Source organism: Lagopus muta, chromosome 12 (assembly GCF_023343835.1).
Source record: "Lagopus muta isolate bLagMut1 chromosome 12, bLagMut1 primary, whole genome shotgun sequence".
In the NCBI taxonomy this organism is placed as follows: Eukaryota; Metazoa; Chordata; class Aves; order Galliformes; family Phasianidae; genus Lagopus; species Lagopus muta.
In genome coordinates, this window is record NC_064444.1 from 15,334,778 (window position 1) to 15,352,148 (window position 17,371).

Sequence of the window (17,371 nt, forward strand, 5' to 3'; positions counted from 1 at the left end):
AAGGCAATTCTTACCACTGTTTTTATAGTTCTGCCACCCCCCAGAGCTGCCATCTTGTTTTTATTAAGTAGTTATTTTACAAAAGCCACAGAAAGCCCATAGGACAGGGACTAGACCCCACCTCTCCGGGAGGGGGCCAAGACTGCTCAACAGCCTGGCTCTGCCTGATCTTGCCTCCCTAATCCCGCTTCTCCATCCACCCTGGGAGCACTCCCAAAAGTGAGCGGGGAGACACTCCAGCGTAATCATGAGGCTGAGTTTGTGGTTAAAGCATTAAACTGGGAGTGAGCTGCTTTGGATTCTGCTCCTGCCTGTGCCACAGATGTTCTGCATGGCCATAGAATGCTGTTTTTGGCCAAACTCATCCCTGTGCCGAGAGCCAGCTAGAGGCTTGGATGCCATCTGATGCCGGGAGACAAACACAGCTTACACACTGGTTGAACATTATACAAGTATATTTAGAAAACTAATGGCATGTAAGCTTTGTGATATCCTTCAGCAAGAGGGCCGAACCTCTTGCTTATAGTCAGTGCCTCAGAGCTCCCTCCTACCAGGCAGGAAAACTGCAAGGTTAATCATGTTAACATTTGTGAAATACTTCTGTGATGCAAGAGACACAGAAGTGTATGTCTATTAGGAGGAAAGCCTACTGGTTTCAAATGAGCTGCCCAGAGTTTATGCACTTACTGGATAGGCTGAGTCTCACAGGCACGAGAAAGTGTGATGGAAAAACAGTGAATATGCCTTATTAACAATCTGAGAGTAGTTTTGTTTGTTTGATGTGTGTATCCAATAGAAATTCATGCAAAACTTTTTAAAGATCACAGCTAGAAGAAAGGGGTCATGAAAAATGGCAGAACAGAGAAACACTTTTTAAAATTGAATGTGGGCTTGATTTTTCATTTTGGGAAGCAATCCAGGTTACCCTAACAGAAAGCAGAGACACATTTCAGCTGGGGTTTCTTTGTGCACAATGCAGTGGCAAAGCAGTTCAAGACCAGTTCATCTGTGTGAAAATATGACCCTGTATGAGTCTGGAGGTCAATGAAACCACTGTTGATCTGCTCAGGGCATGCTGGTCACTGCTTTAGGGTCACTTTGATTTATGTGCTTAGATTTTCCACTTCCAGAACAATAAAATGTGGGTGACTCTCTTTTCACTGACTCTCATTTGTTGTTGCAGGCTATGCGTTTTTCTCAGGAATATGCACTACGTGAAAAAGCCTGAAAAATTTAATGCAAGGATATAAACTGACATTTTTATGGAGGGTAAACTTAAACTCAGTCATAATTAGAAAAGAAACTGAAAATCATGCTTTTTCTTGGTTTCTTGTAAGCAGTACAGAAACTTATAATCTCTCTCAGTAATTAAATATCCCCTTATTGGTGTTTTTATAGATGTACTCTTGCCATGCTCATGGAAGGGATAGAATTAACGGTATCGCTGTTGTACGAATGGGATAGTTGAGGCAGACTCAGCAATGAGCTTCAAGAAATCTGCAGCAAAACAGAAATTTAATAATACTTATTGCTTTAACTCCTAATGAACTTCAAAAGCACTTCAAATGTCAGGAAGCTTTGGATATCCTTCACTGCTGAGACATCTCAGGAGCGTTACCATAGCTGATCACAGCTCCGCAGAGGGCTTGGGCATGACCTTGAATACCTTGTGAGGGTTGGCAGGGACTTTCAGCCTTCACGGTGCAGCTGCAGGCACCAGCTCTGGAATGTCAGTGCCTTCCTGAGTGCTTTCCTGGCCAGAACTGACACCAAATAGCTTCTTCCAGCTGTGCAGCTCACCGTGGTGGGAGAGGTAGGAATCCCTCACAGCACCCTGCCTCCGAACAGGAGAGAGGGAGGAGACAAAGCGTCATCATAATGGACACCAAAAACTGTATTCCCTTGATCACTTCCTGTCATTAATTTCAGTGGAATTAACACAGGGGACATCCGAATCAATACAGCTGGGTTTTGTTCTGGTTTCCTGCCATGCTACAAACCTTTAGGCTTCTTGGTCACCTGCCCTTCAATTCATGTGAACGGTCTGTAGCTGAAATAATGGCTGTTCTAATAACTAACTTCTATTAATTGAGACTCCTTAATTTGTCCTGTAGGGCTCTTTAACCCCTTTGAGTGTCTGTATAACCTGTTGACAAAGGTCGGTGCCACCTGCTTTGTATGTGACTGCTGAGAGCCAGTGGGCAGATCTGGGGAAGGGTAGCTATGAGCTCAAGAGCCTCTGCTTGCCCAGGCTGTTGGAAAGTACCTATTTATTAGTGCTGACAAATGTTGCCTTGTTCTTACTCTACCCTATAATTAAGTACATCCAAGGGTCTGGAGTGTACCTCTACCTTGTCTTCTTTCATCTCTTAAGTTTATGTAATTTTGTGGCTGCAAGGGAGAATATGTGTCATCTGTGGAGGATGAGAAGAATAGGGGTAAACGGTGTGAAAGTGTAACATACTTCTCTGTAATTAGCACCGCCCTTCAGAAGAGCTGTTTGGTTGTGTTTCTATCTGTAGAAGTGTTCTGAAGGCAGTTTTAGATTTATACTCACCAATTGCACTGACACTTTCATCATTTAACCAAAAAATCAGTTTAAAAACACCTTATTTAACAAACTCCTTAACTTCACTCATGTTCTGTACCATTGGCTAGGGAATTTTACAAAAACCCTAAACGCTGGCTTCCTTAGCATGGGGCTGGAGATTTTATTACAATTATTAAATGCTCAACACGCTCCTCAGTACTCATTCCTTAGAATAACTGCTTCACAAGCCTTCTCCTTCAAGACATCCTTAAGGCTGTTTAATACCCTCTTAGCTGTCATTTCAGTTAGCACTCAGCACTGTGTAGAGTTGCTGAACTAAACCATATTAGCAGATCTTTACAATTATTTGTAAATGTTGGGATACTCAGAAGATTATTGCACTGGTACATTGCCTTTGGTGCCTGAGGGGAGTGCGAATTATATCTTATCTGCAGGAAGAGCTCTGAGGAGCCAGACCGTCTTATGAGATGCTGTGGTGCTCATCCCTCTTCCAATCCCATCACCAGGACTGTCAGGGTACAATTTATAGCAGTGAGCAGAATGGGCATATCCTCCAACATTAGAGTTTCGCATGAATCTAGTGCATGGGAAATGGATTTTTTTTCCTTGGATGAAGGTATCTTCTCATCTGAACCCTTAAAAACTGATGACATTTCAGAATTTCATTTGGAAAGACAGAGAAACAGAATCATCTGTGTTTTTTAAAGCGCCTTCTGATGGCTGATGCTTCTTGCCCGTCCAGTTTGTTGAATTATTACTGACATAAAACATTTCAGACTTTTGACTATGTATCTAACTCCAGTAAGGTTTGCCTGTAATTGTCCATCCTTAATTCAGGAAAACTACACTTTTCTGAAACTTACCACTCCAGAATTGCCAGAATTGGAGCCTGGCTGTTAGGTTCCTAACATTTCAAAGGGCTGTTCTGGTTTTCAGAAGCACTGAGCTACCTCCAAGTGCTGTGGAAGTTGTCAAGGTTTTAAAGCCCTGGAAAAAGGTCAGGGTGATGTTTTGCAGCCTAAATTTGAGCTCTTTTTTTTTAAAAAAAAAACAACAACAAAACCAAAAGCAAACAAACAAGGAAGAAAAATATCTTAGGCCTCTTCTTCTTCTTCTTTTTTTTTTTTTTTAAGTCATACTTTCATAAACTGACTAATTGAAAACAAAGCTTATTTTTAGCATGGTAGGAACATATTTATGCTTGTGGTTGCATGGTCTGTGTAATTCCCAACTTAGAAGGGTGCTGGTTAATGCACAGTTACTGGCCAGTGAGCCATTTACATTGGCTCCTAATGTAGAAAATAAAATCTGATACATTCCTCATAGCTAATTGGCTGTTTATCTATTGTTTGTTGCTAAGAGAGCTCCTAAGAGACCTGCTGGTGTACCTTACAAGTTGGGCAACAGGGAAGGTTGACTGAGATGTCACCAGATGTTCCAGGCTGTTCCATACCAAGGCATTACAGTGGAAGGCCGCAGGGAGCTGCCATCCAAAAATAACTTGAGAGAGTCTCGATCTTGGCTGCACTGCACACGTGGTGGCTTAAAGTTAAGGGCATTATCTCACTGGAGAGCCTCAAGGACGGAGGCTGCACTCAGGACTGCAATTCTTAATTCATTTGAGGCTGGGCGTAAGAGATGCCTTCCCCAGAACTGAAGTGAAACTCTGCCTTGCCATGGAAAACACTCCTTGGAAAGGGGTCTGCTGAGTGGCAAATGTGTTTTTATGTCTGAGCTTTGATTTTATTTCTGTATTTGCTTATGTTTGAGTTTGTTTACACATTTTTGTGTGAAGTGTGGTGTTGGACGATGGTTTGTTCTCCTTCATTAGATTGCTAATAAACTAGTTAAGCTAGCAGAATATCATTTGCGTTGAGGATAGGTCCAGAAGCATTGAGGTGTGTTTTCCCATGTTAATTTTCCTTTTCACGTTCAAGTCTCCTGCTTTTCCCTATGGACTTTCTCCTGTGCACTTGTACTGATACACTGGAACTTGGAGATCCTGAAAGAAGGAGAATAGCACTGGTATCCCAGCCAACGTTTCCTTGCTTAGTAAAAACAAGGTCTGCTGTTCAAAGAGGTTTGGAGGGGTTTGCAGGCCAATAACCACTGCTGTGATTTTGTAATTCAGAGGCAACTCTTACTCACTGCAGCACTGTGACCCCTGTGGAATCAACGATGCTGCATCAGCATAGGAAAAAAGTTTGTCCCGATGGCTCCTCATTTTTCCTGTCCAACACAGCTCTCTGCAAAGGCTGGCTTTCTGAAGCAAGCTTCTTTTGCTTCTCTGCTGCCTTCAGGGAAGGAACTGTAATAAACAGCACTGGTTCCTGAAACTCGATCAGAAGAAATACATAGACTGACATTCAGTAAAAATACATATATCGCTTCTGGTTTTAAATGAAAGGCAGAAAGACCAAGACTGCTAATCCTAATGCTCTGGCTGCTCTGCGGGTTTTATTGCACAAGACTTGTTTATTTGCCGGTTGTAGGGGTGATGATGTTGATAAGGCAACCAACACAATTCACAACAGGTAAAGTTACAGGCGGGACATGTCTCTTCAGAAATGACCTCCTTCAAGCAGAAAGTAGTTACTCCCCTGTGTTTGCGCAGGAGAAACTTGCTCAGGTTTTGTGGGGCAGGAGAAGTGCACCCAGCTGGCTTTGGGCCGGCCATCCATCTTGCTGGGTTCTTCCTGCAGGGCTGTGCGCTCCTACCAGCTGTGCTGGCATGGGTCTCATGTCCTTTTTGGTTTTGTCTCCCAGATGTGTCCTGTTTGCTCATTCAGGCTCTCAGTGTTTGATGCTTTCTCTGAACTCTCCAGCTCCTGGAGTTGTATGAGGAGCTTAGCTATTGCTTAAAGTTTTGGGGCTTCAGCAGGGATAGAAAAAAAGGTTGTACACATGAATTTCAAATATAAACTTCACAAACAAATGAAATGAATCCTTACATTTATTGAGCTTTAACATCTCCTGGTTTTCTAGGGCATCATTTCTGACTTGTGACTATTGGAGGTTAGCAGCACTGCTACTGTCTCTTTGTGCATTCAGACTGCATTTATGTTGCTTGGTTTGACATATTCCTGGGAGACTTATTTCCATTCTCTGTGCATTTCACTACAGCCTGGGCAAGGCAAGAGAATCTACTTTTCAATTCCAGCTTTTTCTTTTCCCTTCCTTTAGCCTCAACCTTTCTATCTTTTAGGATACAAACTTGGCTATTATTCTGAAAGCGCATTCACTGCTGAGCATCATTACTGGTGATAAGTCCTACAGTTCACTGGATAACTGAGAACAAATTGAAAAGCACATCCCATTGGAAACCTCCTGGTAGAACTGGAGGGGTAGTTTCATAGCAGCAGGTAAAGTATTAGAAGGAAAATTAGTACATGGGATAATTGTGAATCATTTTGTGAATGTATCGTGCACGTATTGCCTGTTCTTGTAAACAGAGGAGACTAAAGCTTTTTGTGAATTTTGAAAATAGGAAAAAAAAAATTATATCATCAAGACTTCTGTTAACTGTTACGCAGGCTGGCAGCTGGAGGCTGATGCTGTGCCTCTCTGGTCCTACTAGATGGTCATCATTTCTTTTACAGGACGCAGTTTTACTGAATTCTGCTTAAACTTTTGGTTTCTGACGAATACAGTGATATGTACTGCTTTTTGGATCTTGACCAAAGACTCTGAAGTCTTGTAAATGATATTTTACAAGTTTTCTAAAAGAGAAAAGTCAAGAACTCTATTCTCTGACCAGGTAAATGTGTGACTACAATTGTAATAGAAGGATCCTTGAAGTGTTTTTCTTCACATGCATAGAAGTCCTTTAAGTATCATGCCCGAGAAGATCTAAGGTAAGTTTTTGTTTGTAGTATGCTGGAATTTTTTTGTTTCATGAGTGTTTGTCTACTAGGGCATGGTTGAAATGACCCTCTTAAAATCCACAGTTCAAACTTGAAATGACACAAAGCTGAATCATGCAGGCAAGGGGGTATTACTGTGGGTTTATGTGTTTGAGTCTCTTGGCACAGGCCAGACACCTAGAAAAGAGTTTTAATGAGTAGAAATGCTCCCAAATTCTACAGGTGTGCTGCTTTAGACCACAGTCTGAACATGTCTCCCTTCTTCCCTACCCTCCAGTAGACTCACATTGGAACATGTCCAGTGCTGTAACAAATTACAAATCTGTAAAATATTTCTCTCTCTCTGCCCGTGGTGATTGCTGCTTAGCCTGGCAGTGAGGCTGGGCACAAATTGGCACTCAGAGCGGTGACTCACGGGAAGATGTGCTGAGTGGGGAAGTGTGAGAGCGTGGGGATGGAAGGAGGGGAGGGATGGAAGGTTGGAAAGATGGAAGCGGGGACGGATGGAAGGACGGAAGGATGAAAGGAAAGAAAGATGGAAGGAACCTCAGTGCTGCCCTGAAGCCAAGCGGGAGCTCTGTGCCCAGCATGTGGGGAGGAGCAGCCTTGGTGGAGCACAGGAGACGGTCTGGACCTTGTGGGCAGGGAGCGGCGTTCCCAGGCAGCGCAGAGGCTGTGCCAAACAACACATGCACCCTTGGCATTGCCTATTGCTTCTGTGTCATGCACAGTTCCACCAAAGCCAGTGGCACCTCGTTAATGTTCGACTGCTGTGAATAAGAGGAGGCTGGGATGTATATGTTTCCATAGCTTTATACCACTGGGCCTGATTCTACTTTTGCTCGCACCAGTTTGATACTGATACAGTTCCTCTGGCTTCCATGAATCCAAAATACGGACATGAATCCGTATTTTGCCAGTGTCAGCAAGATCTCAATCAGCTTCATTTATTTCAAAAATGTGTGCCTGCAGCTGTTGGGAAAGGATAGGGATATAAAGAAAGAACAGAAGATGGTAGGTGAGAATAAAAAAGGGATCAAGAAACAGCTGAAGGGTGGACCTTTGTATTTCTGGTCCTGGTTTGCCTACAGTTTGTTGCATTTATCAGTGAAAAATGGGAGAGATGAAAGAAGTGAATTTCTCTTGAGCTCATGGTCGTCTTTGGGCAGGGTGAAGCCATGGGGTTTGCAATCCCCCTGCCCTCATTTCAGCTCTTCTGCGCATTGGGAAGAAATGCTTCTCCTCTTCCAGTACAACATAGGAAAGTTCTTCAAAGAAACGGAGCAGATTATTTTTTCCAGTTTGCCTTAGGGTTTCCTGGAATTTTTGCTACTGTACATTTATTTAAAGTAACCCTATCTGTTTGAATACACGCTGATCTTTGGTTGCTCTGAGATCAGAATCAGCCCTGCCTGAAGAATGCCTTTTGCTTGCAGTCATTTCTGTATTGTCAGCCCTTCCTCCTTGCCCCCCGCCAAGCTGACCCTACTGGTATCAGGTGACAGAAGGATAAACTGCAACATATGTGGTCCTGGTTGGAAAGAAAGTTATGATCCAAACTGATACAGAAATTGTGATCTATTGTCAGTCTCCTCAAGGATGACAAAGCAATCTGTTTCCAAATGAAAGTAGATGTAAGATAAATTCTTTGACTGCTATTGTGTTTTTCTTGGCATTAACCAGACGCTATTACTGTTTTGTGGCTTTGTCACCACCAATTATGAACTAAAATAACATCATCTGTTGTAAAGTGTCATGATCCAAAACTCCGATGCCTCTTTACAGTGATGTCATTAATAAACAAAATCAACTCCAGTGATCAGTTAATGCATGTTTAATAAGACTGAGCAAAGTCCTGTCAGATGCTTAGGGAGGATGTTTGGAAAGCAGGGCTCCATCCTGCAGTATGGTACCAGATGAACTGCCCCCTTAATCTGGCCAAGACAATGCGTGCAGCTTTTGGGAAAGATTTTTGGTGTGCACAGGATTTAAATATTCTGTGCAATTGTCATCATTACTTACCTGAAATGAAAGCAAATCTTTCGTAGTGAAACGCAGGACGTTATGCAATAAACCAAAATTTATTGTTTCATTCTCTAACCAAGCACAGCAAATGGAATTAATTAAGATTATTTTTTGTTGGCTGTCTCAATTTCATAATAAACATATTTTTATTTGAGCAATGTGTTTTTATCATGAAAATATTTCAAGCAAAAATAGATTAATAAGACGAGGCAGATTTGTTGTAAGCCATTCTGTGATTTTTTTTCTTTAATATATTCAACATCATTTTTTGTAACTGGTAAAATACTAAAAGCTTTTTAAAAAGATAAAATGATTTACTTTTTTATTGTCTAGACTATATGTAAGCCATTGCTAATTAATACTGCCCTTTCTGATGGCTTTGCAACAGGCATAACTCAAACAAACCAATTATAAATGATTTTTCAATGTAAACTTTTAACAGCATAGCCTCAGGGCTTGCTCAACATAAAAGTACAATTTAGAAAACATAAGATTTAACTAAGGTCAGGATATATCAGGCGATGATGGATGTAAATGTAAAAACATCTGACTGTGGAATGACAACGTTTTCTTCAAGACTAAGCAAAACGTTGGTGGCAGTGATAAGTGGGATGAAAAATAGCCTGGAATGAACCAGCAGAAGGTTTGACTTTGGGGTCTGTTTGCTGGGGCTTTTCAGGGCTTTTTTTTTTCTCGATTGTTTTGGTTTTCTTCAGCATTGTGGAAGTCGGAGTCCCAGAGGTGGAGCAGGCAGGGCAGTGTAAGTTTTGTAACTGTTTTCTTCACCGTGAGGAGGTCAGACTTGTCAACATCATCTGCTGCCTTGGGGTGCGGCACCGGCTCCTCTGGCTTTGAGTTTCCAGCTACCAAAGGGAGCGTTCTGGCCCCCCGATGCAGGGCTCTGGTCAGGTACATCCCAACGCTGCAGCTCTGAGCTTGCTCACCATTTCGCACGGGTTAAGTCCTCAGAGATCGCTGATTGACTAGGTGGTGGCTGACTGCTCTGCTCTGTCTTTAAGGCTATTCATCCTCATTGTCTGTCTTTCAACATCCCGCCCGAAGCTGGCACAGGCCGTGGATCATGTGCTGTATCTAATTTGGTGGAAGCAGTCACATGTCCGTGGTGGGATCTGTATCACATTTGTACGGCCGAGTCATCTGGTATCAATTCCTGCAGAGCGAAGCCTCTGGAGCTGCAGTGCTGGAGTGCTCTCACACCTCCCAGCCGCACCCAGCGATCACGCAGGTGTTGGGAAAGATTCCTTTTGCTTTTTGCTGTAGGCACCTTAAGAACCCGGAGGTTGGTTGTTGGTTGCTGTCCTGGATGGTTGTTCTCCTTTGGCAGCACCTCCTGTCCTCAGCTGAAGATCAGTGGGCTGTTCATCTTGTGCAGGCTGAAATGAAGGGCAGCCAAAGGCCCAGGGTTCCAGCACCTCTTCACTCCTGTGCAGGAGCCAAGCTCGGTCCTTTTGCTGAAGTAAAATCTGGTTTTGCTAATGAAGTAAAGACTAACTCGCTTTATTTTTAATAAATGCACTGCTTTCATCTTTTTGTTAGAATTCCAGCCTTACTGACCAAATACTGGATTTATACTGTGCCTTCATTGCTGGTGAAATCCAGTGGGTACTACTGGGGAAAAAAAGCACCTTATGGCTTAGTTGAATTAGAAATACTCGTATGGTCTGCTGTTCCACACGTTTTTCCTGTGTCCTTATGAGTGCAGCAGTTCCACTGGGGCGGGCTCCACTCTTTTCTCCCATGATCTGTAATTATGGGGACAGGATTAATAAGCACACATTTCATCCATGGCCTCGGCTCAACGACAGGGCGTTGTTCAGTGAGAGCACAACAGTGTCCTTGCTCGCTGGGAGAGCAAAGCAGCACACACATTGGAAATGACTGAAAATAAACGTGGGAGCTCAAGAGCTCTGTAATAGCTTCCTTGCTCCTCCTGTTTGTTTGGGTAGCAGTTGTCATGACTTTTTGCTTGCTGTACCCAGCTCTGCTGCTAGAGAGGCAAAGCTGTGATGCCAGAGTTCATGGGTTCTGTTATGTGAACTAGGGAACAGAGGTAGAATGCTTGAGCTGTGGCCCAGGCTCAGGCACTGAATGCCCCTCCCGGTGCCAGCCTCCCCTTGGTGACATCCCTTTCTGTCACATGCGTGGGTGAAAACAACTGCATGATGCTCCCCATGTCTTGCTAACAAAGGAATTGGTTTTCTCTAAGAGTTGCAGATAGTGTGTTAACAGCGTCCTCTTTGGATTTTTGCATAATACATCTAGTTTGTAACTTCAGTACACAGTAATTTGGCAGAGATTTGTGTAGGATGTTTCATTTTCTTGTCCTTGCTACTTCTGGAAGTAATGAAAATCTGTTCTTTCTCAAATGAAATAGAAGGGGAAGGGGAGCTGGGTGCCCGGCCTTTCGGTAGCAGGGCTGCAGGGCTGACACTGTGCTTAACAGCAGTGACTATTGACATAGACACCGTCTTGTGTTGTTTTTCAACAACAGAAGATGCTTTGGAAGAGAGGAGCGTTAGTTTTTGAGCAGAATCCCTTTTCCATTCAAAAACCTCCTGCTATGGATGGGGCTTTTTAGCTAGCTGTTTGCAGGCACCCGTAGGGCCTGCTGAGATGAGCTTTGCTTCTGCACTCCCAGGCCTTTTATCTCTGTTGTTCTAAGACTTTGGGCAGTTTGTTAAATAGCAGTGCTTATTATTTCTCTGTTATAATTTTATTATACTGTCTATCTTAATACTGACTATTCTCTGTTTATAATTTTTTTCCAAATGGCTGAAACTGTCGAAATACGGGGAAATATCAAAGCAGAAGTATCTAGGGCACCCCACAGTAGTCATTAGTCCGTCACTTACATCATGCTACATAAAACAACACTTACTGATGCAGGGTGGCCTTGAAGAGCTCACCTCGGTGCTGCTCCTTGTGCCTGGCACATACGCAGAAGTGTGCATATGTGTACATGTACACGTGTGCAGAGGCACTCACACAGGCAGAGGTGTGATGATGTCTGAAGCCCATAGGGCCCGACAGTGACCCCTGGCTGGACCCAAGTGTCACCCATCCCCACTGCCATCCCAACTTTGCTGTGGTTGGCACCACGATACTTTCATTCTGCCGATACCACTCCACAGCTGGCCCCACCGTCCTGACAGCCTCTTGTCTCCCTCTCCTTTGTCATCTGCATTAGCTCAGTATTTTAACCCTGTTTTTTGCCTACTCTGCTTCACTGGTGCTTGTCCAACATCTGCTCAGAGACGCCTGGTGAGAAGATGCCCTGCAAATTGCCTTGTGGTTTGCAGACTGAATTCCCTAATGATGCTCTCATTAATAGTTCTTGCTGCCAAATGCTGTTTGCTTTTACTTTCAGAACTGTCTGCATTAATAACAAGTACCTCCACTTGGAAATTATTTACATGAAACATTGTTCTCACATCACTGCCACTGACAGTGGCTCTGGACTGGGTGAGAGAAGGACACCGTGATGAATTCACCCGTGTGCTGCATGAGACAAGGAGAGCTCGAGGATTTCAGAGGAAGTAAGTCTTGGAAAAAGCAGAACTATTCCTTGAGACAAGGGCTGGTTGCACAGTTTGGGCAGACGAGCTTGTCGAGGATGGTGCTGCACTCCATCTGAACCTGTGGGAAGTGTGCCTGTTCCTAATAAGCACCGTGTGTATTTATGTGGCAGTCATTGTGCTTTGCAAGAGGGGAGTCACAGAAATAATTAGTTAAGAGCGTGAGGTTTTTGGCACAGATTCCCTTTCTCAAGTAGCTGTGATGTTCATATATAAGAAAAATTGATTTGGCATCTAGACAGGATTTCAGCACGCTCATGGTTATGGAAATCAGCTATGGGCATGAAGGAAATCTGTATATTGATTCATAAACTGACTTGATGACTTGTTCATGCTTTAATATTTTCATGGGCTTTTACCCAAAATAAAAATGTCAGTAGATACCACTTGACTGTGCTGCAGCACTGCCTGAAATGGTGGGAAGAACGCAGGAAAGAAAAGGGATTTCCTACTAGACAGAAACCTGTACTGTCTGTGGTAATTATTTTTTTCCTACTAGAGGGTTTTTTTTTTTGCCATTACCCTTGTTTATTTTGTTAAACTGTGCACTTACATAACACCCCTGGGAAGATCATTACCTGTGAAACCCAATCCAAGTTATGTAGAAAGATTTGAAAGTAGCCACAGACCTTTTCAGTGGGTAGAATTTGGTCAGGACACAGATGAACCCTTGGAAACCGTACTGCTGTGTGCACAAGGGCACAGATCACTGCAAAGATGTCTGTCTGGAAGATTCACGGACGTTGTTCTCTGAGAACTCAGGAAGGTCTCACTTCAGCACGTGCTGGTAATGCTGGGGCTGCAGCAGAGGTGTGTGTGGCAGTGTGCGGAGTCTGTGCTTTGGCATAGTCCAGTAGAGCAAGAACTAGCAGCAGTGTTGGCTCTTCTTTTTGGTCAGGCAGGCTAGGTGCTGTGTAGTCAGCATCAGTGCCCTTGTTTCACTGGCTTGTGAAAAAACACCCACTACTATCCTGTCTCCCCATCAATACTTTTCTCTGCAGGTTTAAAACCTTAATCCCTGAATAATGCCTCCCCCTGCCTCCTGGTTTTCTTTGGGGACCTTCCAGCGCTGGCCAGTCCTGACCCTATATGACTTCAGGTATGTGGGGCTCAACATGGAGGTGATGTGGCTGCTGGCTATTTTAAATGAGCGCAAACTATGTGATGTATAATTTCACTTAAGACCCAGGGCAATAATTATTGTCCAAACGCTGATCTGATTTGCATGAATGTTCTTCACTTCCATTGTGACTTCAGAAAAAAATCAGTGGGCATAAGGTACAATATGGTGCAGTGCATGTGCTGTGCATAGGGGTGTAGAATTTTCTCCATAAATAACATCTCTTTTGGCAAGACACAGGAACAAAAATCTATACTGTATTGAGCTGTACAGTTCGGGAAAGATGTTGTGTATATAACAGCATATTTTGAATGTGTATGTTGTTCCTTGTGGACGAAATCTTCCTTTAAGACAGTTGGTTATTCACGTTCACAGAAATTCTGTAATGTCATTTCCCCAGTTGGGGTGCACTGGGCCCTGCTGGGGAGGCCATGGAGATGCCTCCAGGTGGGCTTTGGGAACATGGAGAAATTTTCACGTGTTCAGGGAAAGACAAGAAGGCCATTTTGTCAGTTGGTGGTTGGCTTCTTGCGGCTTATTAAATAGTCTGCCAGACTTGTGGCTAACGAGTGATTTTAATGTAGTTTGAAGGCAGCTTTTGTTTCCCTCAACCGCTACTTTAAGAAAGATCCCATAAAATTAATTGACTGATGAACTGCATAATTGATGCTGTCTACACAGTGTGCACCAGCCAAAACTGATGGGTAGCGAGAGCACTGGCATCCTGGTAGGGGCTGTGCTGAACCCTGCAGAGAACCTCTGCTCGCCTTCCCTTTATGCTCTTGGGTAGGAGAGGGCATGTTTAGTTTTCTGCTTACTCTATTCCCTTTTGTACTTGCTCATTTGCTGGGTGCATAAAGGAGAAGAGGTCACTTGTGCACATGGGATAAAGAGGTATTATGAATTCTAAAGTGTTTGCTTTATTGGGAAAAGCACACCGAGCAGGAAAGCACAGGAACACAATGTGTGAAATTTTAATGAATGCTGTGCCAAAGTGTGTGTGCATTTTTTTTCTACCTGTAGCAGCTTTATTCATTTGGGAGAGTACTGCGTACAAGATATTCCTTAGTAGTATGCTGGCTGCTGTTTAGTTTTAATAAATTAAATCCTTTATATCAATGTAATATTCTTTAGACAAGCACTTCCAAGACAGATTAGAAATGAACTTAAGGGGATTAAAAGCTTCTCTTGCTAAAAACAATGTTTCAGATGGGAAATCCACTTATTTATGTCACTTTCAGTGGAGTACATTTGTCTTTAATATGTTTCTGCTGCTACAGAAGGCAGTGCTTTGCCCATGACTGCAGCCTTTCTGCTCTGCTTTACATACGCAGCAATGTTTATTTTCTTCAGTACTGTAAGTCGCTTTGGGAAAGATTGATGGCTTCCCATAAAACTGTGAGGAACCATTTTCTTTGTTATTTAACAAAAACAAAAGATTTACTGGATCTAGAGTTTTAAATAGCGTTGGTCTCTGTACAATAGGAAACTGCGAGTGGAGCGTGTGAGCAGAGAGAAAAGTCTGCTTTGGTATTTCTCTTATTGCCTTGTAGCAGGCTGCATGCATCTTCTGGAAGGTTCTCGTTTGAAATCCTGGGCGTTTTGGGAGCAGCAGGCCCAAGGAGACAGCAGCTCTCAAGCCTGCTTCCCTGAACCCTGCCCAGCTGTGGCTGGGTGCTAACGCTGCTCCAGGCACATGGTTCAGTGGCACGTCCCTGTGCTTGGGCCTCTGGTACCCACGGAACAGACCTGATGGAGTGGCCAGGCTGCAGCAGTGCTGCTCTCCAAGGTTGCTGGGATTTGAACAGCACCAGGAGGCCTCACAGCTTGAGGCTGGGGGAGCAGCTTCACTGCTCCTAAGTCATACAGAGCGGGTCTGGGAGCAGCCGGCTGCCCCTTCTCCCCACACTGTGGGGTTTTTGCAGGGCAGGATCCAACCCTGTGGGGTAAATAAGGAGTCTCTGCAGTCTTTGGACTGCAGAAGAAACAATCAGGGTAAAATACAAACTAGAAGAAATAAGGGAAATTGATGTTTTAATTGGAGACCTTTCAGTCTTTGTATTGTTGCCACTTGCGTGCTCAGCCTTGGAAGTAGGGTACCTGCTCCTTACCCACCAGCTCTGTTATATCTTGTGGGCATGTAACTGTTCAATGCATTGCAGTGATCTGGGCAGAGGTGAGCCCTCAGCATACCAGGTCTGCCTCTGTAGCTGTGTCTGTGACACAGCACTGAATTTCATTAATTTAGGTGCACTTCTATCCATTGTTGGTTAAATCTGTTTCAAATCTCTCCTGTTCCATGATGTCTTGTATTTATTTAAATGGTTTCCAAGTAAGTTTTTCCCAGTACCTGCTTACAACAAGATCGTTTCCATCAGTGCTTTTGGGACACTGATGCTTTAGGCTCTGCTGTCTCATTTCAGCCACAGTTCCTCTTCCCTTCCCACCCCAGAGAGTGATTCTCAGATTGAATTGTGGCACATCCAAGAAAGCAGAGCTGATGTCTCAAAGCAGTGCTCCAGGACCGAGTTACCTGACTTCTCTGGCATTCAGAAAGGCCCTACAGTGAGGCTTTGTATCGGCCTCATATTACTAAGATTGTATGAGAACAGGCAGCTTAGATTAAACCACTATCTCTATTTTATCTTATTTTGTGCTGTTCTGCTGTCTGAGACCAGATTTAACTCCTCTCCCCAAAAAGACTTTCTTTTTTTTGCTGGCCTTAGCATTTATCAGACTTCTAAATCCTTACCTATTGCTCACGATAACAGGAGTTGACTGAAGTTTCACCACTGGTTTCACAGTGGAAAGGGCAGGTTAATTTTCTGCAGAATATCGATGGGCTCTGCTATCAGTATCACTACTATGTATGCTGGGAACTGAACCCATATACATTGCTACGCTGCTGATCAGTAAAAGAAGAAAACTTATCAAGAAAAAAAAATATATAATTAGGATCAGGGGTGGAATCTCACTGGGAAATGTGGTGTAAAAATGCTTCTCATTTTAAATTAAGCTTTCGATGGCAAGTGCTTGGCTTTCAACAACTCCTCTGAAACTCTTTTAATTGAAGTTCCATGAAAATCTGGGGAGTTCAGCTCAAGTTCACGTCCCAAACCCATCCTGATTTCATTAAAGATCTGATCTTTCTTTATTTGCCAATAAAATATATATGTGTGTGTGTATAAATCAGTATCTGCTCTATAACTGTTTTTTATTGTTTTTATTATTATTATTTATTTAGAAGTACAGTTTCTCTTCTCTTTATGAAGAATGAACTCTGCTCCCTTTGTGTAATGAGAGGGGAGGGACAACCCAAGGGAGATCCTTCACCCAGGTGTAGATTTGGGGCTCAAGACACACTTTCCTGCTGCTTCCCTGTTGCTTTCTTGTGTCCCGCATTGGCTGTGGCAGTGCTGGCAGAGCTTACAGGAGAGATGATGGGCTCTTGGTGGCTCCGTGGAGGCCAGCATGGTCTCAGGCTGGTTGGCCTGGGCCCTGTGTTGCCCTGGTGGAAATGGTGGAGCCCCCGGGGGCTGGGGCTGAACATGCCCTGCTCAGGCTCAGGGTATGGCCATTCTGCTTCCACATCACTATTTTCTTCTCCTGTACCTAAGACCCAACAAAGGTCCTGATTATTTGGGAGAGTCTTGTTCTGGGCTGACAACGAGTTCATGATTTTCTTTCATCCTTTTCCCAAGCTTTGTCCCACTTCCAGCTGCAGTGGCCAGATGCGCCTGTAACCAAGGGCTGAGTGTACACAGCCTGTTTGTGCCAGGGAATGGCATTGCTCTGCTTCACCAGCACAGCAGTAAGGCAGGCTCCAGAAATCCCCTCCATGTACCTGAGTTGTTCCTCTTTGCTGCCTGCAGGACCAGGAAAGGAGGGTTCCTGGGACCTAACAGAGTCCTGCTGTTATACTGCGTGGGACTGAATATGAAAACCTGTTGAAAACAGTGTAAATCATGAATTCCTCGAGGCAGAGAACAATGACACACTTGACTGTCTCAGCCCAGTGAGTAGCAGTGCACCAACGACTGCACGCACCGCTCTCCTGCAAAGTACTCAGCCATCTGAATTTCCATTTTTGTGTTGCATCCCACTTTTCTTCTTTTGTCTTCTTCTCTTGTGATAGCAGCGACCTGTTTGCAGCCTCCCTCGTGAGCCCTGCACATCACTATCTGCAGGCCCAGTGAGTCGCATTTCGGCTTTTCTG

General features: G+C 43.8%; 2 long non-coding RNA genes across 2 annotated transcripts in view; one reads left to right on the top strand and one right to left on the bottom strand.

The window, feature by feature from the left end:
- The window catches only part of LOC125699408 (uncharacterized), a 96,914-nt gene extending 84,659 nt beyond the window's left edge, over positions 1-12,255 (top strand). The window contains exon 6 of the long non-coding RNA XR_007379546.1: positions 11,828-12,255. This is a non-coding gene — a long non-coding RNA (uncharacterized LOC125699408). The remainder of the gene's footprint in view (positions 1-11,827) is intronic.
- Positions 9,399-17,371, bottom strand: part of LOC125699406 (uncharacterized) — a 39,133-nt gene continuing 31,160 nt past the window's right edge. Inside the window, exon 5 of the long non-coding RNA XR_007379543.1 lies at positions 9,399-10,202. This is a non-coding gene — a long non-coding RNA (uncharacterized LOC125699406). The remainder of the gene's footprint in view (positions 10,203-17,371) is intronic.